Genomic DNA, 22,488 nt, shown 5'->3' on the forward strand with positions numbered 1-22,488 from the left:
TGTGGATTTTGTGATGAGCATGTCAATAAGAATGACTTCATAATTCCATCAATTTGATACAGTCATTTATGAACGCATATCATTTATCTCATGTCTATGTTCAGTTATTATTTATCAAACATTTATGAAAAGGAAATGACAAAAATGGCCAACTGCAGATTAAGTTCTCTGAATACTGGGGTTGTGTTTGCCAATGTTTTATGCAGATGATAAATAAATGCCAGTTCATTCAAGGATTGGCAGGTGGAACCCAGGAGCAGGGAACTGCAATAGCGTTCACACGTTTTTCATGGGGACTCCTAATCCATCATCTGCTGTCATCAGAATGCATTTTCACTTCCAAGTATAGAAATAGTGTAAATGTGCTCTGTCCAGAACTCTGATATGCAGCATGGATGTCTCCCTCTCTAAAAAGATGAAAGACAACAAATGGATTGATGACCCCAGTCAGCATAGACATGGAGTGAAGAGCAGGGACTCTGGACAAATGGTCGCTGGGAATGGCTCTTCCTGCAGCTGTGATTCAATCTCAGGACACTGGACATCATGCTGGAGCCACAGACACAGCTCTCCCTGATGTGGACTCCAGCCCCAGAGTGCACAGCCACTGTGTGTCCCACTTTCTGCTCTCCCTCAACCACAGCAGGTGCAGGGGTCCCACGACACTGGAGCAGGACCAGATAAACTGGAAGTGCACACCCAATACTTTCAATTCTGTTATGACCTTGACTGCTGATGTCCAGGGCATTTCCCCTCGGAATTCAGGCAGGAAGCCCCCCAAGAGGGTCCCAGGACCTAGAGGATGAGGAAGTCCCTGTAGGCTTTCCAGGTGCCTGCAAGCTCAGCCTGAGACACAGCTGAGCTGCAAGTACATTCCTGAGTGCTGTGACGTTCACACAGGGACCACAGACTGTTTCAAGATTAAAGGGGAAATGCAGGTCGGGTTAAAGTCTGCAGAAAGTGAGTGTGGATCACCCACATGTAAAGTCAAAGGTTGGTTCAGTGCACACTTGCTGGTTGTGGCAGGAGAGGGATGAGTGGAATAGTTGCTGTTTAACAGATCAACGGCCCTGTCTCAGCTGTCCCTGGTTATACAGGGAAAACTGAAACTGTCCAAAGCTTTCAGTGCCCTGAGGGTGCTGTCCTGAGTCAGGTTGGATGAGACTCAATAGTGTCCTCAATATTCCCACATCTCTGACCCTGGTGAGCACAGTCGCTGTCCATGAACCAAATTGTTCATTTAGGACTTCTTCCTTTTATATCAAACTTTCAATCCGTCATTGAAGTTGGGAGGGACAGAATCAAAAAGTAGAATTCTTCCCTCAAAACTGTTACAGGAGAGGAAACCCCAAATCTGACAGGAAACCAGGGCTTCATCTCCCTCTGCGCCTGCGCATGACCAGAATCTGCGCTCAGTGAGTCTTGTGCGCCCCCTGGTGGAGCCGCGCGCCCCTGCAGGGAGGTTTGTGTCTGGGCTCAGCCTGAGGGCCCCTCACTGTGTCTCTGGCACAGAAATAGGTGGCCATGTACGCGGCTGTCAGACTGGTCACTTTCAGATCCACCGTGGTTGAGGTTTTGGAGATGGTGAATCGGCCTTTCGCCCAGCTCGCGTAGTATGTGCTACCACTACTAGTATAAATGCATCCGATCCACTGCAGCCCCTTCCCTGGAGCCTGGCGGACCCAGCTCATGTAGTAGCTACTGAAGGTGAATCCAGAGGCTTTGCAGGTGAGTGTCAGGGATTCGTCAGGCTTGACCAGGCGACCCCCGGACTCCTCCACTGACTGACACTGGACACCTGCAAACACAGACCTCCTGGTCAGGACACTGTCACTCACACTCTCTGTGTCTCTCACTCACGTCCTCTCCCAGACTCAGTGCCCCGCGTTCTCCATCATTACCTTTGAGCACAGCGACCAGGAGAAGCCAGCGCAGCCCAGTCTCCATGGTGAGCGTCTGTGTTGAGTGCGATCACTGAGTGGACACCTGGGAGTCCTGGGGCTGGAGATCCTGTGCCAGAGCTGCAGGGTGAGGGCTGGGCTGGTTTTCTTGGCAGAGGGAGCCCTATTTGCATGTGCTGCCCCTATATAGCAGGTATGGGGTCAGATGCCTCAGACAGGACAGGGCCCAGTGCAGACGTGGTGTCCTGGGGGTGTAGGGTGATGGCTATGATAGGATTCAGGTCATATGAATTTTTATGTTATCATATTTTTAAAAAGTTGAAGGCAAATACCTTGTTTCGTTTTAATATGTGTGTACCCTTCATATCGAGTGTTAGCAATATCATGTCCCTCATTTATTTAAATAACCATTAGTTCCTTTTCATCTATATGAAAGATATTGGGACAGTGATAGAGAGAGAAGGGGTGAAAGATACAGAAATGTAGAGATGGACAGAAAAGGTGACAATGGGAGATTTCTGCCTTTGGGTTGACAGCCCAGACATCCCAAATGCATATGACCCCTTGGAGTTAGTCTTTCTGAACCCTGGATCAAGAAACTGTGTCTGTAATTCCAACGTCGGTGGTAGGGGCTCCTTTGCTTGTAGCTTCATCTACAGTTTCCCATGATGCATTATGAGGGAAAAGTGTGGGAAGCCGTGAGGCTGGACCAGTCATTTCTCTGATGGGAACACGGGTGTCCCTAGTGGGGACTTAGCCAATTTTCTCCTAATGCCTGTCACCCGCTTTTAAACAGATGAAGGACTGCAAGTGCATTTTTTAAGGTTAACTATGTTTTGTTTCCTTATTCATCCATTGTCTTAAAGTTTAAAAATTATTTAAACTGTTTAAAACTGTTCCTGAACACAGAACACTGTACATGGCAGTGGGGTTGTGTGCTATTGAAATGTCATGGTAGAAATGGGCACAGATCAACTCACTATAATTCACATTTCCACCTCCTTTTCCATCACTCTGTTGGGAGGCCTGGAGACCTCAGTTCTAGTTATTTGTGGAACCTGTCATGGGTTGTGGTGAACTGAGTCAGCCCACTGTGGTGTGGGCAGAATTATTCCTTCCTGTGAGTGGTGCTTTGTGTCCTGGTATCAGCCGTCCCCTGTTCCCCCCTCTTCCCTGTGTCTAGTAATCATGACTCTGAGTTGAGGTCAAGCACTGGGTAGAAGTCACTGTGTCACAATTCACCCCCAGTCCTGTGTTCAGGTTGCAGCTTTGTTCCCAATAGTTCAGTTTACAAAGAACAAGTGTGCATAAAACAGTGAATGGATTCTTTCCCATTTGGACATAGAATATTATTCAGTATTAAGAAGGAGGTTGTTCTGTCATTATGAAACGTGGGTCAGCCTGGAGCATACATACTAAAAGAAATGATCCAGGTACATGTGGACACATAGTATGTGACATTAGTTATATATGCAACCCACAAGCTTGAACTCACAGAGGTAGGCAGTGCAATGGTGATCACTGTCTACCATGACCCAAGTGTTTGTCCCCTTACAACCCTGCGGGAAACTGGGGGAAGTTCCAGGCTCCTGGCTTCATGCTGAGGTATCCCAGCCTTTGCAGCCATTCATGAAGTGAACCAGTGGAAGGAATTCTCCCTCCATTGTTGGTCTCTTCCTCTCTTGCTATAACACTGTCATTCACATTTTTTTGTAGGGTCAGCAGCAACACGGAAAGCCCAAAACCATTTTTTGGAGGCACAGTGATTTCCTTCTTAACTGAATTGCCTGGGCTCTGGTCTTGGGAGCCTGATGGGAGGATGAGGACCAGTAAAATGGAAACAAAAAGGGAAATGTCCCCTAAAGAATAAGGGCAGAAGAGGTGTCTGGCTAGTGTTCACTTGGATTCTGAGCTTAGGTGAAGTCCATGGGCTAGAAACCCATGCCTACTGGGATAGAGTGTGCATGAATATAACTGTGTTTTGAGAATACAGGCTTTTTATGGAGACACATCTCAAAGCATCCATGACAAAAGAGTATAAATGGTTTCTAATATGAAGAGGCCTCCATTCCTTTCTGATGTCAGGCCATGTTGTGGCATTCAAGCCCCAGCACCTATGGGTGTCTCCTGGGCCTTGATCATTTTCCTTCTATTTAGTAGGGGTTTCTGTGCCAACCATGTCCATTTAGGTGCCTACTGGTACCAGGGAGTCTTTCTAACCCAGCGCAGTGTAAATCCAGCATCTGTTCGAATTTTGACTGAAGCAGCTTCTGCTTCTCACACAGTCTCCTTCACAGACTGCATGAGGCTCTGAGCTTTGTGAACCAGCATCTCTGTGGCCTGCTCAGACTCCTGGTCGCTGATGGGAGTCCGGCCCAGCATGGTAGCCTTCACTGTGGACAGGATTTTGAGCTGGGTGCTTATAGTTGGGATTCGTTCACACACCTGTAAGAGGTTGGTTCTAATCCGCTTATCTGTGCACTGCTTGGCAACCTCCAACCGAGTCACCTCATCCGAGGCCTTGGCGATGTCCTTGGCACACTGAATGAGTGCCCGCTTGGTACCACTGCCTTCTCTCACAAGCCGAGACATCTCGGCCATCAGCAGAGCCATGTGTTTGGCTGCTGCAATGATGTCATTGCCCTTGTTGGACCATTTGCGAGCTTCATCATGGAGCTGCCTGGCAGCCATCATCATTGGCTGGTTAATCACCTCCCCGGCTTTTTGTGGCATCTGAAATGAAATAGATACTTAAATACCTTGAAGATTAATTATACATATGATTAGGAGCCTATTTCCTAATGTTGAAAGATCTCAAGCAACTGATCCCAAGGGAAGAAATCAATTGTTTAAATGCAGTGATGATAAGGTGGAGACAGGAGCAGCACTGGAGTGAGCCTGAGGGATTCCTGCCTCCCGTGTCAGGATGCTGAGTGCTGTGTCCTAGTTTGGTTCCAGTTTCAGATTCCTGCCTAAGCCCCTCTGGGAGGCCATTGTGAAGTTCCACAACTCCCACGTGGGAGCCCTGGACAGAATTCCAAGCACCTCACTGTCACCTGACCTAGCTGAAGCTTTTGTAGCCATCTGGGAAGTGACCCAGGAGTTAGAAGATCACTGTCAGTCTCAGTCTCTCTGTGGTTTTGGACAAATGCATACAGACAAGGTATTAATAAAATGATAAAGTTTAAAATTTATATCATATCTATAAAATTTAAAAAGAAATATAAAGCAAACATATACAATGCACAGGTACCTGGGGGACATTGAATGGCATCGTCTCTGGGGAGTACATCCAGTGATGATTCCACGCCATGAGTGGATTCAATGTCAGGGCCTCATGGAGGAAGCTGAGGTCTCCAGTGCCCTGAACAACACCACACGGAATGCTGGGAGCAGCCTGCTGGGGGTGGATGTGGTTTCTCTTCACAGCATCAGTGCTGAGCATGGCCCCAACATAACAGCACTGACAAGGGATACACGGTCTGGATGTTTACATGAAAAGTATGGAAAAACCAGACTCTGATGTCAGATGCAAAGTCCTTGTAAAACTACTGAAGGAAACATTGGGAAAAATCTCCCTGATGTTGGTCTGGCCATGATTTCCCTTTCAGATCTTCAAAATTCAAGAGACCTAAGAAAATATTTTCAGATCATGCTGCATAACTACAGAGCTTCTGCATTACAGACTGACTGAGAAATGAGCAGCCTACACACAGATTGGAAGTGACTATTCTCGTATCAAATGTATGATCAATAGCCTGTATCCAAAAGGAATAAGAAGGAACTGTCTGTCTGAGCCATGTTTAGAAATGGTTCTGAGTCTTCTGCAGTCTCAAAATAACTGTGATGCACAATTGGCTTCTTCATCCTGATCGACAGGTTCTGCGTCATCAGGCCTACAATGGGTATAGAAGCAAACCTGTCTGATTGTGGCTCAGTGTTGCTATGGATTCATTCTTGTGGGGACAAGAGGCACGGAGTCACCACACAGATTCCGGGAGTTGGGTGAAAGCAGGCCAGAGGCGAGCATCCCGCAGTCTCATTTGTTTCAGTAGGTACAGCAGCTTATATAGCTGAGGCAGCCAATCTGGTCAAGGGGCAGTTTATGCCTAACCAATCACAGCCTGTTGCCAGGCAGTATCTGAAGCCATCCAATCATACCCTGTTGCCAAGCAGGCTCCGTTGCCAGGTGGCATTGACGCCATGCCTGAGTAACTGATGCTTGCTTCCCAGCAGCCATCTAGGCATGGCCTTCTCATTCCACCACAGCTCAGTGTGTCCCAAAGGCATTGTGTTTTAGGTGTGCTCCCAGGGAGACCATGGGAGAAAAGATGGGAGCTCTGGGAGTGAGGCCTGGGAATCTGCTGTTGGAGGTACCACGGTAGATCTCCTGAGTCTCCAGCTTCAACACAGAGCACAGTGCTACTAGAGTCAGCCCTGGTCTCATCTGACATCCTGTGTGGGGATGGGGTCCCTCCCATCCATGTTCACAAAATTAGCCTGAAGACTGCCATGATGTTCACAGTGTTATGATGCCTAATGGCACAACATTCTGCAGTCACTATGGCAAAAACCTCTGTAGTCCCATGTTCAATTAAAGCAGCATCATTCTCAAGAGTTCACACATATAATCCAGGAAAATTTGCATTTAAGAAGGAATGGATAATGGGACAAATGGACAGAGTTATATTTTAACAGGAAGTTTATATGGTTATAGTATAGAGGAAGAAATTCTGGTATCTTGGATAACATGGATGATCCTGGAAAATAACATCCAAGGATAATATGTCAGGATAAGTATACTCTGGTAAAATACCAAGGCCAAGAAGGCAAATAATATGTGATGCTACGTACATGGGATAAAAAGAATGAACTCAAGGAGGCAGAAGTTCAATGGTGAAGACCAACGTCTGTGCTTGGGAGGAACAGAGGAGACGATAGAGCAAGGTCAGAATTTCAGTCCCACAGGATCCACATGTTGAGGGGTCTACTGTGCAGCATGGTAACAGCAGTTAAGAGAATATAGTGTCTGCAGAATTCCAAGACATTAGACAAACGACATTCTACCATGAAAAACATGGGTTTTGAGATAAACATGTCAGTAAGTCTGACTTCATTATTCCACTCAGTATACACTCATTTATTCAACACATATCATTATACCACATAAGTCTATATTTATATTAAATATTATTTATCAAACATTTATGAATATGAAATGGCAAAAATGGGAAATCATGAAGATTCAGATCTCTGAATACTGGTGTTGTGTTTTGCAATGTTTTATGGAGCTGATAAATAAAGGCAGTGCACTCAGCCTTGGCAGCTGGAACCCAGGAGGTTGGAACTGCATCAGTGTTCCCACTTTGGTGATGGGGCCTCATAACACATCCTTCATCTACTCTCTTCCAGGGTGCATTGTCAGTACAATTATGGGAAAATGTGTAAATGGGCTACGTCCAGCACTCTGATATGCAGCATGGATGTCTCCCTCTCTAAAAAGATGAAAGACCCAAATGGATTGATGACCCCAGTCAGCGTAGACATGGAGTGAAGAGGAGGGACTCTGGACAAATGGTCTCTGGGACTGGCTATTCCTGTAGCTGTGATCCAGCCTCAGGACACTGGTCATCATGCTGGAGCCACAGACACAGCTCCCCCTGATGTGGACTCCAGCCCCAGAGTGCACAGCCACTGTGTGTCCAACTTTCTGCTCTCCCTCAACCACAGCAGATGCAGGGGGTCCCACGACACTGGAGCAGAACCATATCAGCTGGAAGGGCACACCCAACACTTTCCATTCAGTGATGACCTTGACTGCTGATGTCCAGTGCACTTCCCTCCTGAGTTCAGGCAGTGAGCCCCCCAGGAGGGTCCCAGGACCTAGAGGATGAGGAAGTCCCTGTAGGCTTCCCAGGTGCCTGCAAAGCCCAGCCTGAGACACAGCTGAGCTGCAAGTACATCCCTGAGTGCTGTGACATTCACACAGGGACCACAGAGTGTTCCAGGATTAAAGGGGAAATGCAGGTCGGGTTAAAGTCTGCAGAAAGTGAGTGTGGATCACACACATGTAGAGTCAAAAGTTGTTTCAGTGCACACTTGCCGGTTGTGGCAGGAGAGGGATGAGTGGAATAGTTGCTGTTTAACAGATCAACGGCCCTGTCTCAGCTGTCCCTGGTGATACAGGGAAAACTGAAACTGTCCAAAGCTTTCAGTGCCCTGAGGGTGCTGTCCTGAGTCAGGTTGGAAGAGACTCAATAGTGTCCTCAATATTCCCACATCTCTGACCCTGGTGAGCACAGTCGCTGTCCATGAACCAAATTGTTCATTTAGGACTTCTTCCTTTTACATCAAACTTTCAATCCGTCATTGAAGTTGGGAGGGACAGAATCAAAAAGTAGAATTCTTCCCTCAAAACTGTTACAGGAGAGGAAACCCCAAATCTGACAGGAAACCGGGGCATCTCCCTCTGCGCCTGCGCATGACCAGAATCTGGCCTAGTACGTTTTGTGTGCCCCCTGGTGGAGCTGCGAGCCCCTGCAGGGAGGTTTGTGTCTGGGCTCACCCTGAGGGCCCCTCACTGTGTCTCTGGCACAGAAATAGGTGGCCGTTTCCGCGCCTGTCAGACTGGTCATTTTCAGATCCACCGTGCTTGTGGTTCTGGAGATGGTGAATCGACCATTCACCCAGCTCGCATACCATGTGCTACCACTAGCATAAATGATTCCGATCCATTCGAACCCCTTCCCTGGATCCTGGCGGACCCAGCCAATGCTGTAGCTACTGATATTGAATCCAGAGGCTGTGCAGGTGAGTGTCAGGGATCCTCCAGGCGTTACCAGGCCTCCTCCGGACTCCTTCAGCTGCTACTGACACTGGACACCTGCAAACACAGACGTCCTGGTCAGGACACTGTCACTCACACTCTCTGTGTCTCTCACTCACGTCCTCTCCCAGACTCAGTGCCCCGCGTTCTCCATCATTACCTTTGAGCACAGCGACCAGGAGAAGCCAGCGCAGCCCAGTCTCCATGGTGAGCGTCTGTGTTGAGTGCGATCACTGAGTGGACACCTGGGAGTGCTCGGGCTGGAGCTCCTGTGCCAGAGCTGCAGGGTGAGGGCTGGGCAGGTTTTCATGGGCAGAGGGAGGCCCTATTTGCATGTGCTGCCCCTATATAGCACGCATGGGGTCAGACCCCTCAGACAGAACAGGGCCCAGGGCAGACATCGAGACCTGGGTGTGTAGGGTGATGGCTATGATACGATCTAGATCATATGAATTTTTATGTTATCATTATTTTAAAAAGTTGAAGGCAATGACCTTGTTTCCTTTTACTATGTGTGTACCCTTAATATCCAGTGTTAGCAATACCATATCCCTCATTTATTTAAATAGCCATTAGTTCTTTATCATCTATATGATAGACATTGGGACAGAGATAGAGACAATGGGTGAGAGAGACAGAAATGCAGAGATGGACAGAAAAGGTGACAATGGGAGATTTCTGCCTTTGGGTTGACAGCCCCAGACATCCCAAATGCCTATGACCCCTAGGAGTTAGTCTTTCTGAACCCTGGAGCAAGAAACTATGTTTGTATTATAACGTCAGTGGTACGTGCTCATTTGCTTGTAGCGTCATCTATAGTTTCCGATTATGCATTATGAGGGAAAAGTGTGGGAAGCCGTGAGGCTGGGTTCAGTCAGTTCTCTGATGGGAACTCGGGTGTCCCTAGTGGGGACTTGGCCAATTTTGTCCTAATGCCTGTCGCCCACTTTAAAACAGATGAGACTGCAAGTGCATTTTTAAGGTTAACTATGTTTTGTTTCCTTATTCCTCCATTGCCTTAGTTTAAAACTTTTCCTGAACACAGAACACTGTACATGGTAGAGGGGTGTAGTGTGCTATTGGAATGTGCATGGTAGAAATGGGCAAAGATGAACTCAGTGTCATCACTCTGTTGGGAGGCCTGAAGGCCTCAATTCTAGTTATTTGTGGAACCTGTCGTGGGTTGTGGTGAACTGAGTCAGCCCACTCTGGTTTGGGCAGAGTTATTCCTTCCTGTGAGTGGTGCTTTGTGTCCTGGTATCAGCCGTCCCCTGTTCCCCCCTCTTCCCTGTGTCTAGTAATCATGACTCTGAGTTGAGGTCAAGCACTGGGTAGAAGTCACTGTGTCACAATTCACCCCCAGTCCTGTGTTCAGGTTGCAGCTTTGTTCCTAATAGTTCAGTTTACAAAGAACAAGTGTGCATAAAACAGTGAATGGATTCTTTCCCATTTGGACATGGAATACCATTCAGTATTAAGAAGGAGGCTGTTCTGTCATTAGGAAACGTGGGTCAGCATGGAGCATACATACTAAAAGAAATGATCCAGGTACATGTGGACACACAGTATGTGACATTAGTTATATATGCAGTCCACAAGCTTGAACTCACAGAGGTAGGCAGTGCAATGGTGATCACTGTCTACCATGACCCAAGTGTTTGTCCCCTTCCAGCCCTGTGGGAAGCTGGAGGAAGTTCCAGGCTCCTGGTTTCTGGCTGAGCCATTCCGGCCTTTGCAGCCATTCAGGAAGTGAACCTGTGGATGGAATCTTCTCTCTCCATCTGTTGGTCTCTTCGTCTCTTGCTATAACACTGACTTTAAAATGAAATAGATACTTAAAATATATTGAAGATTAATTATACATATGATTAGGAGCCTGTTTCCTAATGTTGAAAGATCTCAAGCAACTGAATCCCAAGGGAAGAAATCAATTCCTTAAATGCAGTGATCATAAGGTGGTGACAGGAGCAGCACTGGAGTGAGCCTGAGGGATTCCTGCCTCCCGTATCAGGATGATTAGTGCTGTGTCCTAGGTTGTTCCTGTTTCAGATTCCTGCCTAAGCACACCCTGGGAGGCTGTAGGTGAGGTTCCAAGTAGTCCCACGTGGGAACCCTGGACAGAATTCCAAGCACCTGGCTGTTGCCTGACCATATGAATGTTTTGTAGCCATTGGGGAAGTGACCCAGGAGTTAGAAGATCACTGTCAGTCTCCCTCTCTTTGTGGTTTTGGACAAATACATACAGACATATTTTTAAATAAAATGATAAATTTTTTTTGACAGGAAGAGTGGACAGTGACAGAGAGAGAGACAGAGATGTCTCTTTTACCATTGGTTCACCCTCCAATGGCCGCTGTAGCCGGCGCACAAAGCTGATTGAAGCCAGGAGCCAGGTGCTTCTCCTGGTCTCCCAAGCGGATGCAGGGCCCAAGGACTTGGGCCATCCTCCACTGCACTCCCGGACCGCAGCAGAGAGCTGGCCTGGAAGAGGAGCAACTGGGACAGAATCCAGCGCCTGACCGGGACTTGAACCCGGGGTGCAGGTGCCGCAGGTGGAGAATTACCCTAGTGAGCCCCGGCGCCGGCCAATAAAATGATGAATTTTAAAATTTATGTTACACCTATAAATTTTAACAGAAGATATAAAGGCAAACATATAACACGCTACAAATCTAGGACCATCATGTATGTCCATGTTAGAATCACAATGAGACATCCCATCCCTCCTGTTAGAATGACTATTATCAGACATACCAGAGCTGACATGTTTTATGGAGGTAGAGAGAGATGATAACCCTGGTACAAGTCTGTGTCAGGTTAATTAGTAAAACCGTATGGGAAAGCATCAAAAACTAGAAACAGAATTATTACATGATGTTCAAGCACCACTGCATGGACAATGAATATGAAATCCCAGGGAGGTGTCCATGGGATCTGCAGTCAGTGTGGCAAACACCTCTGTAGTTGCCTGTTCATTTAAGGCACCATAATTCCAAAGAGTTCACACATATGATCCCGTAACATCTCATGGAAGAAAGAATGGAAAATGAAGAAATGGACAAAGTTTCATTTTAAAAGGAAGTTTATAAGCAGTACAGAGTAAGAAATTCTGTAATTTTAGACAACTTGGATGACCCTGGCGAAAAATGTGCCTAGGATAATATGTCAGTAAAAGTACATTCTGCTAACTATCCAGGCCAGGAAGACACATAATATGTGATGCTACCTACGTGGGATAAAAGGATGAACAACAGCCAATCATGAAGATTCAGATCTCTGAATACTGGTGTTGTGTTGGCCATGTTTTATGGAGATGATAAATAAAGGCAGTGCACTCAAGGCTTGGCAGCTGGAACCCAGGAGCATGGAACTGCATCAGTGTTCCCACCTTGGTGATGGGGCCTCATAACACATCCATCATCTACTCTCTTCCAGGGTGCACTGTCAGTACAAGTATGGGAAATGTGTAAATGGGCTCTAACCAGCAATGTGATATGCAGCCTGTGTGTCTCTCTCTCTAATACTGATGAAAGACTCCAAATGGATTGTTGACCCCAGTCAGCATAGACATAGAATGAAGAGCAGGGACTCTGGACACATGGTCTCTGGGACTGGCTCTTCCTGCATCTGTGATCCAGCCTCAGGACACTGGGCATCAAGCTGGACCCACAGACACAGCTCCCCGTGATGTGGACTCATCCCCAGAGTGCACAGCCACTGTGTGTCCCATGTTCTGCTCTCCCTGAAGCACAGCAGGTGCAGGGGTCCCACGACACTGGAGCAGAACCAGATCAGCTGGAAGGGCACACCCAACACTTTCCATTCAGTGATGACCTTGACTGCTGATGTCCAGTGCATTTCCCTCCTGAGTTCAGGCAGTGAGCCCCCCAGGAGGGTGCCAGGACCTAGAGGATGAGGAAGTCCCTGTAGGCTTCCCAGGTGCCTGCAGAAGCTCAGCCTGAGACACAGCTGAGCTGCAAGTACATTCCTGAGTGCTGTGACCACAGACTGTTCCAGGATTAAAGTGAAAGTGGAGATTGGGTATAAAGTCTGTGGAAAGTGAATGCAGAACACCCACAGTGTAGAATAAGACGGTTGGTTCAGGTCAGCACACAGGCTCTCTGACAGGAGGCAGGACAACTTATACAACTGAGGTCGCACATCAAGATTCTGGCTCGGGTCTGTCTGGGTTTGAAGGGAAAACTAAAATTGTCCTAAAGTCGGCAGTGCCGTTAGAACGCTGTCCTGAGTCAGACTGGAAAACACTCACGAGGTTCCCAGATAGTCCTGCATCTCTGACCCTGGTGACCACAGTCATTGTTCACAAACCTGAATGTGTCCATTTAGGACTTCTTCCTGTCACATCAAGCTTCTCTACGTCAGTGGCGTCAGTGTAAGGGACAGAATCCGGAAGTAGAAGTCTTCCCTCAAAACTGTAGGAGAGGAAACCCAAATCCCTGATAGGAAACCAGGGCTTCATCTCCCTCTGTGCCTGAGCAGGACCAGAATCTGGACTCAGTGCGTCTTTTGCGCCCCCTGGTGGAGCCGCACTCCCCTGCAGGGAGGTTCGCTTCTGGGCTCTGACTGAGGGCCCTTCACTCTGCCTCCTGCGCAGAAATACGTGGCCGTGTCCCTGGCTGACAGACTGTTCATGAGCACAGACACCGTGTTCTGGGTGTTATCGCTGGAGATGATGATTCAGCCATTCACCCAGCTCGGATAGTCTGTGCTACCACCACTCCAAATGAATCCGATCCACTCCAGCCCCTTCCCTGGAGACTAGCGGACCCAGCTCATGTCGTAGCTGCTGAGGGAGAATCCAGAGACTTTGCAGAAGAGTTTTAATATCCCCCAGGCTTGACCAGGCCTCCCCCTTACTCCTCCAGCTACTCCTGACACTGGACACCTGCAAACACAGACGACATGGTCAGGACACTGTCACTCACACTCTCTGTGTCTCTCACTCACGTCCTCTCCCAGACTCAGTGCCCCACGTTCCCCATCATTACCTTTGAGCACAGCGACCAGGAGAAGCCAGCGCAGCCCAGTCTCCATGGTGAGCGTCTGTGTTGAGTGCGCTCACTGAGTGGACACCTGGGAGTGCTGAGGCTGGAGCTCCTGTGCCAGAGCTGCAGGGTGAGGGCTGGGCAGGTTTTCATGGGCAGGGGGAGGCCCTGTCTGCATGTGCTGCCCTTATATAGCAGGCATGGGATCAGACGCCTCAGACAGGACTGTTCCCAGACTGATGAGGGTGTCCCGAGGCAGTCTGTCAGTGCACACTTATGGGATGAGTGATGAATTGTGTGCTCTCATTGCACACTGAACCCTGTCTTGGTCCTTTTATGTGAATGGACCTACAACATGTTTTCATGGGTTCCCGTAGGTCTTGGTCCATTCAACATTACAGGAGAAATCATCAGTACAGTGTGGATGTGTCCCCAGCTCCTGTGTGGTAAGAGGAGTCCCCAGCATCTTGATCCGTGCTCCTCATCACAGGACTAAGCTCTGCCCCAGTCCACCCTCAGCACTTGCGGGGGCTTCCTGGTGAGGTCTGCAGAACTCCCTGCCAGCAGCAGAACAAGGAGCACTTTTGCTGGATTCCGTTTTGACAGAGAGATGCACAGGGGACCAGGTTCCACACAGGTGCCAGTGTCTGTGTGTCTGTCTGTCCTTCACAATTTCTCTGCTGGGCAATTTTGCTTCCATGGGCAATGCTGTTGAGCTGTGATAGATACAGAGGCAGCCACACATGTTGAAAGTGTGTGGTGAGTGCGACTCAGCTGTGCCTCTCTCACTCCTCATCACACCTACGCAAGAGCAAATATCACATCCCACGGTGCTGCCCACTGCCCCTGTGCCACCCTGCCCCGGCCCACCTCCTCCCGTCACATTAAGTCCTGAGCCCCTTTGGGCTCCTTCACAACAGATTCATCCAGTTCAGCCTTGAGCAACATGCAGGTTTTGTGGCAGAAGTCGAAGGTCCTGAGTTTGCAGGTTCCATGAGGCCCAGGTGAATGAGTTTTTCTTAGTTTTTAACTAAAATATCTGAAAATCTTATATGAATGAAACTGAACGTAAAGCAGAGAAGATGGCGGAATAGTGAGGGCGCGCACTGATAGTCCGGGAAAATATAGTTTAGTAAAAGTGGAGTTACGGTAGCCTCAGAAAAAGGATCAGGAAAAAATTGCAGAGAAAACTCTTCTGGACCTAGTGGCTGTGACTCGGAGGACCTACTGGGAGAACAAGGTTGCCCACCGCGCGGAAGCCGAGCCACAGGAGCCGCAGGGTCTGCGTGCCAGTGCAGGAAGGGGAGTGGATGTCATACAGACACCAGCGGGGAGAGTTGGGACGCCCAGGGCTCCGAGTCCACACATCGGCACTGGAAGGGGAGGTGAGCTCAGTAACCCGTGACATTGGTGGGGAAATGGTGGTCAGAATCTAGAGGGGAGTGGGAAAGTTCACCAGACTGAATACAGGAGAGAAGGAAAAAAGGTGGGGGGTTGCTCTCTCCGCCAACCTTGCAAAGGTTGGAAGGTTGCAAGGTTTGCAAGAGTTTGCAAGGTTTGCAAGAGACAAAGAGCAGGCCCCCACTCTGGATTTACATAACAACAGGGGAGAGCTAAGGAACTGAGTCACTACAATTCAGTAGCCTAGGCAACCCACTGGGAGTCCAGAGGAGAAACAGAGCCTGCACAGACTCTTTGGGTAGAAGCCAGAGATCGGAAGCTAAATACCATGAATTCTGCACAGCCATGCCGTGTGGTATTACTTATCCCCTGAATAAATTAAATAAATAAATAAATAGAGAGAGATTTACCACGCATAACCTGAGGGTGTCACCTTTGCACACCTGTAACCCGGAAGAACCAAGCAGAGCTCTCAGGCCACACCCATCTCAAGCCTCCAAGGCTCCTCCAACAGCAGGCAGTCCACTTAAAACAGACATAGTATAAAATAAAAAAAAAATTAAAAAATTGTACAGTGACGAAAGAAGAATTAACTATGCCAAGCAACAAACACAGAAATTGAGGGAACAAGATCAACGATGACATTAAGATGCCTCCAAATAAACAAAACACCCCAAGCCAAGATTATGAAGATGATGAGATAAAAGAAATGCACAATACGGATTTCAAAAAATTTATGATAAGAACATTTAGAAGTTTTCAAAAGCAAATCCTTGAGCTACAGAAATCCTTATTGGACAGGATTGAAAATCTCTCTCGTGAAAATGAAATTTTAAGGAAGAATCAAAATGAAACGCAGAAACTAGTAGAACAGGAAAGTGTGATAGTGAAGAGAAATCAAAATGAAATGAAGAGCTCAATAGATCAAATGACAAACAAATTAGAGAGCCTTAAAAACAGAATGGGTGAAGCAGAAGAGAGAATATCGGACTTAGAAGACAGAGCACAGGAAAACATAGTGTCAAACCAAAGAAAAGAAGAGGAAAGTAGAAATCTAAAAAATATTGTTGGGAATCTACAGGATACTATTGAAAAAAACAACATTCAAGTTCTAGGAGTTCCTGAAGGCATGGAGAGAGAGAAAGGATTAGAAGGCCTTTTTAGCGAGATACTAGCAGAGAACTTTCCAGGTTTGGAGAAGGACAGAGACATCCTAGTACAGGAAGCTCATAGAACTCCTAGTAAACATGACCAAAAGAGATCCTCACCACGACACGTGGCAATTAAACTCACCACAGTGAAACATAAAGAAAAGATCCTAAAATGTGGAAGAGAGAAACGTCAGATTACTCTCAGAGGATCTCCAATTAGACTCACAGCAGACTTCTCATCAGAAACACTACAGGCTAGGAGGGAATGGTGAGACATAGCACAGGTGCTAAGAGAGAAAAATTGCCAGCCCAGAATATTATATCCTGCCAAGCTCTCATTTGTGAATGAAGGTGAAATAAAGACCTTTCATAGCAAACAGATATTGAAAGACTTTGTGGCCGCTCATCCGGCCCTGCCAAAGATACTTAAATTGTGCTACACTCAGAAACACAGAAACACGGCCATCAATATGAAAGAAGGTAAAGGAAGAAAAACCACCAGTAAAAGAGCATGGGAAGCTCAAAGCATATACTAGAAAATATCTCTGGGAAAATGGCAGGGCAAAGTCACTATGCATCAATAGTCACATTAAACATTAATGGTCTTAACTCTTCAGTTAAAAGACACCGATTGGCTGATTGGCTCAAGGAACACAACCCAACTATTTGTTGCCTACAAGAAACACATCTCTCTAACAAAGATGCATGCAGACTGAAAGTGAAAGGTTGGAAAAAGATATTCCATGCCAACAGAAACAAAAAAAAGCAGGTGTAGCCATATTAATATCAGACAAAATAAACTTTAATACAAAAGCTGTTAAGAGAGACAAAGAAGGACAATATATAATGATTAGGGTTCAATTCAACAGGAAGATGTAACTATTATAAATGTATATGCACCTAATTACAGGGCACCAGTCTATTTAAAAGATATGTTAAGGGACTTAAAGGGAGACTTAGACCCCAGTACAATAGTACTGGGGGATTTCAATACTCCACTCTCAGAAATAGACAGATCATCCGGACAGAAGATCCACAAGGAAACAGCAGATTTAATCGACACTATTGCCCAAATGGATCTAACAGATATCTACAGAACTTTCAATCCTACATCTAAAGACTTTACATTCTTCTCATCAGTGCATGGAACCTTCTCTAGGATTGATCACATACTAGGCCATAAAGCAAGTCTCAGCAAATTTAAAAGAATTAGAATCATACCATGCAGCTTCTCAGACCACAGTGGAATGAAGCTGGAAATTAGCAACTCAGGAAACCCTAGAAAGTATGCAAACACATGGAGACTGAACAACATGCTCCTGAATGAACACTGGGTCATTCAAGAAAACAAAAGAGAAATCAAAAACTTTCTGGAAGTAAATGAGGATAACAACACAACACATCAAAACTTATGGGATACAGCAAAAGCAGTACTGAGAGGCAAATTTATAGCAATAGGTGCCTATATCAAGAAATTGGAAAGGTACCAAATAAATGAGCTTTCAGCGCATCTCAAGGACCTAGAAAAACTGCAGCAAACCAAACCCAAATCTAGTAGGAGAAGAGAAATAATTAAAACCAGAGAAGAAATTAACAGGATTGAATCCAAAAAAAATTACAAAAAATCAGCCAAGCGAGAAGCTGTTTTTTTGAAAAAATAAACAAAATTGACACCCCATTGGCCCAACTAAGTAAAAAAGAAGAGAAAAGTCCCAAATCAATAAAATCAGAGATGAAAAAGGAAATGTAACAACAGACACCACAGAAATAAAAAGAATCATCAGAAATTACTACAAGGACTTGTATGCCAGCAAACAGGAAAATCTATCAGAAATGGATAGATTCCTGGACACATGCAATCTACCAAAATTGAACCATGAAGACATAGAAAAGCTAAATAGACCCATAACTGAAACAGAAATTGAAACAGTAATAAAGGCCCTCCCAACAAAGAAAAGCCCAGGACCAGATGGATTCACTGCTGAATTCTACCAGACATTTAAAGAAGTCTTCTCAAACTATTCAGAACAATCAAAAAAGAGGGAATCCTCCCAAATTCTTTCTATGAAGCCAGCATCACCTTAATCCCTAAGCCAGAGAAAGATGCAGCACTGAAAGAAAATTATAGACCAGTATCCCTGATGAATATAGATGCAAAAATCCTCAAGAAAATTCTCGCCAATAGAATACAACAACACATCAGAAAAACCATCCACCCAGACCAAGTGGGATTTACCCCTGGTTTGCAGGGATGGTTCAACATTCGCAAATCAATCAATGTGATTCACCACATTAACAGACTGCGGAAGAAAAACCATATGATTATCTCAATTGATGCAGAGAAAGCATTCGATAAAATTCAACACCCTTTCATGATGAAAACTCTAAGCAAATTGGGTATAGAAGGAACATTCCTCAATATAATCAAAGCAATTTATGAAAAACCCACGGCCAGCATCCTATTGAATGGGGAAAAGTTGGAAGCATTTCCACTGAGATCTGGCACCAGACAGGGATGCCCACTCTCACCACTGCTATTTAACATAGTTCTGGAAGTTTTAGCCAGAGCCATCAGACAAGAAAAAGAAACTAAAGGAATACAAATTGAGAAGGAAGAAGTAAACTATCCCTCTTTTCAGACGATATGATTCTTTACTTAGAGGATACAAAGAACTCTACTAAGAGACTATTGGAATTCATAGAGGAGTTTGGCAAAGTGGCAGGATATAAAATCAATGCACAAAAATCAACAGCCTTTGTATACACAAGCAATGCCACGGCTGAAAAAGAACTGCTAAGATCAATCCCATTGACAACATCATCAAAATGTCCATTCTCCCAAAAGCAATTTATATATCAATATAATACCAATCAAAATACCAAAGACATTCTTCTCAGATCTAGAAAACATGATGCTGAAATTCATATGGAGGCAAAAGAGACCTCGAATAGCTAAAGCAATCTTGTACAACAAAAAGAAAGCGGAGGCATCACAATGCCAGATTTCAGGACATACTACAGGGCAGTTGTAATCAAAACAGCATGGTACTGGTACAGAAACAGATGGATAGACCAATGGAACAGAATTGAAACACCAGAAACCAACCCAAACCTCTACAGCCAACTTATATTTGATCAAGGATCTAAAACCAATTCCTGGAGCAAGGACAGTCTATTCAATAAATGGTGCTGGGAAAACTGGATTTCCACGTGCAGAAGCATGAAGCAAGACCCCTACCTTACACCGTACACAAAAATCCACTCAACATGGATGAAAGACCTAAATCTATGACCTGACACCATCAAGTTATTAGAGAACATTGGAGAAACGCTTCAAGATATTGGCACAGGCAAAGAATTTCTGGAAAAGACCCGGGAGGCACAGGCAGTCAAAGCCAAAATCAACTATTGGGATTGCATCAAATTGAGGTTTCTGTACTGCAAAAGAGGAGAGTGAAAAGACAACCAACAGAATGGGAAAAAATATTTGCAAACTATGCAACAGATAAAGGGTTAATAACCAGAATCTAAAGAGATCAAGAAACTCCACAAAAACAAAACCAACAACCCACTTAAGAGATGGGCCAAGGACCTCAATAGACATTTTTCAAAAGAGGAAATCCAAATGGCCAACAGACACATGAAAAAATGTTCAAGATCACTAGCAGTCAGGGAAATGCAAATCAAAACCACAATGAGGTTTCACCTCACCCCGGATAGAATGGCTCACATACAGAAATCTACCAACAACAGATGCTGGCCAGGATGTGGGGACAAAGCGACATTAATCCACTGTTGGTGGGAATGCAAACTGGTCAAGCCACTATGGAAGTCAGTCTGGAGATTCCTCAGAAACCTGAATATAACCCTACCGTTCGACCCAGCCATCCCACTCCTTGGAATTTACCCAAAGGAATTTAAATTGGCAAACAAAAAAAGTGGTCTGCACCCTAATGTTTATTGCAGCACAATTCACAATAGCTAAGACCTGGAACCAACCTACATGCCCATCAATGGTAGACTGGATAAAGAAATTATGGGATATGTACTCTTTAGAATACTATACCGCAGTAAGAAACAATGAAATCCAGTCATTTGCAACAAAATGGAGGAAACTGGAACACATCATGCTGAGTGAAGTAAGCCAGTCCCAAAGGGACAAATACCATATGTTCTCCCTGATCGGTGACAACTGACTGAACACCAAACAGGAAACCTCCTGAAGTGAAATGGACACTATGGGAAACGGTGACTTGATCAGCATAGCCCTGACTGTTAATGAACAACTTAATACATTATCCCTCTTAGTAGTTTTTTTGTCTGTTCTACTTAACATGACTGGTTTAATTCTGTAATGAATACACAGTTATTCTTAAGTGTTGAAATTTAACTGAAATGTGATCCCTGTTAAACATAAGAGTGGGAATAAGAGATGGAAGAGATGTATAATGTGGGACATGCTCAATCTGACTTGCCCCAAATGGTAGAGTTAGAAACATACCAGGGGACTCCAATTCAATCCCATCAAGGTGGCATGTACCAATGCCATCTCACTAGTCCAAGTGATCAATTTCAGTTCACATTTGATCATAATGAAAGGACTAAGAGTCAAAGGGAGCACATAAACAAGTCTAGTACCTGCTAATACTAACTGATAGAATAAATAAAGGGGAGAGTGATCCAACATGGGAAGTGAGATACTCAGCAGACTCATAGAATGGCGGTTGTCCTAAACAGCACTCTGGCCTCAGAATCAGCCCTAAAGGCATTAGGATCTGGCTGAGAAGCCCATGAGAGTATTTCAGGCGTGGAAAGCCAAGACACTCTGGCAAAAAAAAGGCCTAAATGAAAGATCTCTGTGAGTGAGATCCCAGTGGAAAGAACAGGTCTTCAAAGAAGGAGGTACCTTTCTCTGAAGGGAGGAGAGAACCTCCACTTTGACTATGACCTTGTCTAAACAAGATAAGAGTCGGAGAACTCAAAAGGCTTCCATAACCTTGGAAATTCATGACTGGAGCATAGGGAGATTACTGATGCCATAAACAGGAGTGTCAATTTGTTAAGTCAACAACAGGAGTCACTGTGCACTTACTCCTCATGTAGTATTTCTGTCCTTAATGTGCTGTACATTGAGATTTAATTCTATAACGAGTACTCAAACAGTATATTTCACTTTGTGTTTCTATGGGGGTGCAAACTGTTGAAATCTTTACTTAATGTATATTAAACTGATCTTCTATAAAAAAAAGATATTATCAATTCCCAACCTGACTCTCACTGGGATTAAACATGACAATAGGTCTGATCTGATTTCATCATCATTTAAAAAATCATCTATTATTTTTCACTTTATGTTTCTGTGTGGGAGCAAACTGTTGAAATCCTTACTTAATGTATGTTAAACTGATCTTCTATATATAAAGAGAATCAAAAATGAATCTTGATGTGAATGGAAGGGGAGAGGGAGTGGGAAAGGGGAGGGTAGTGGGTGGGAGGAACGTTATGGGAGGGAAGCCATTGTAATCCATAAGCCGTACTTTGGAAATTTATATTCATTAAATAAAAGTTAAAAAAAAGTAAAGCAGAGTCAGAATATGATATTTTGCACAAATATGCAGTGTAGTAGTCTTAACTGTGTCATCAAATTTCATGGAAATAAAGGAAATAATAAATTGAAAGTTGCACTGTTTAAGATGCACACATCCCCCAGGGGAGTGCCAGGTTCTCATATGTGGCTCTGGGTCCCAGTACCAGATTCCTGCTCCTGCATCCCCAGGAATCAGAAATTTATGGAAGATATTTGGGCCCTGTCACTCTAGTGGATGCACCTGATTGTTGTCCTGAAACTGGGCCAGGCGGGGAGGCAGACCTGGCCACAGCGACATTGGAGAAAGTGCAGTGAGTGGGAGCATCTCTCTCTTTTCCTTACTGACTCATGTATGAGAGTTAAACCTTGAGTTACTGAAGGGTCTTTCAAATGTCCTGTTCCCTTCAATGCAGGCAGCAACCCTCATGGCCTTGTCCCCTCCCTAGAGCCCCTCTCAATGGGATCACTGGGTGGTGAAGTCCCCACATGCATGATGGGAGGCTCCGTGCATCAGGTATGGAGGGTAAGTTCCACCTAACATGCAGCCTTCAACTGCTCAGTTGGAGCGACCACACACACACACCAAGCAGTGCTGGCTCTGCTCACGGCTCTGCAG

General features: G+C 45.5%; 2 pseudogenes; both read right to left on the minus strand.

Moving 5' to 3' along the window:
- LOC149120240 (Ig heavy chain V-A1 region BS-5 pseudogene) overlaps positions 1 to 22,488 on the minus strand; it is a 198,278-nt pseudogene that overhangs the window by 2,061 nt on the left and 173,729 nt on the right.
- Positions 4,006 to 5,214, minus strand: LOC138847314 (vinculin pseudogene; annotated as a pseudogene).

This window comes from Oryctolagus cuniculus, chromosome 20, assembly GCF_051225735.1.
Source record: "Oryctolagus cuniculus isolate XC-2025 breed Fujian yellow rabbit chromosome 20, ASM5122573v1, whole genome shotgun sequence".
Taxonomy (NCBI): domain Eukaryota; kingdom Metazoa; phylum Chordata; class Mammalia; order Lagomorpha; family Leporidae; genus Oryctolagus; species Oryctolagus cuniculus.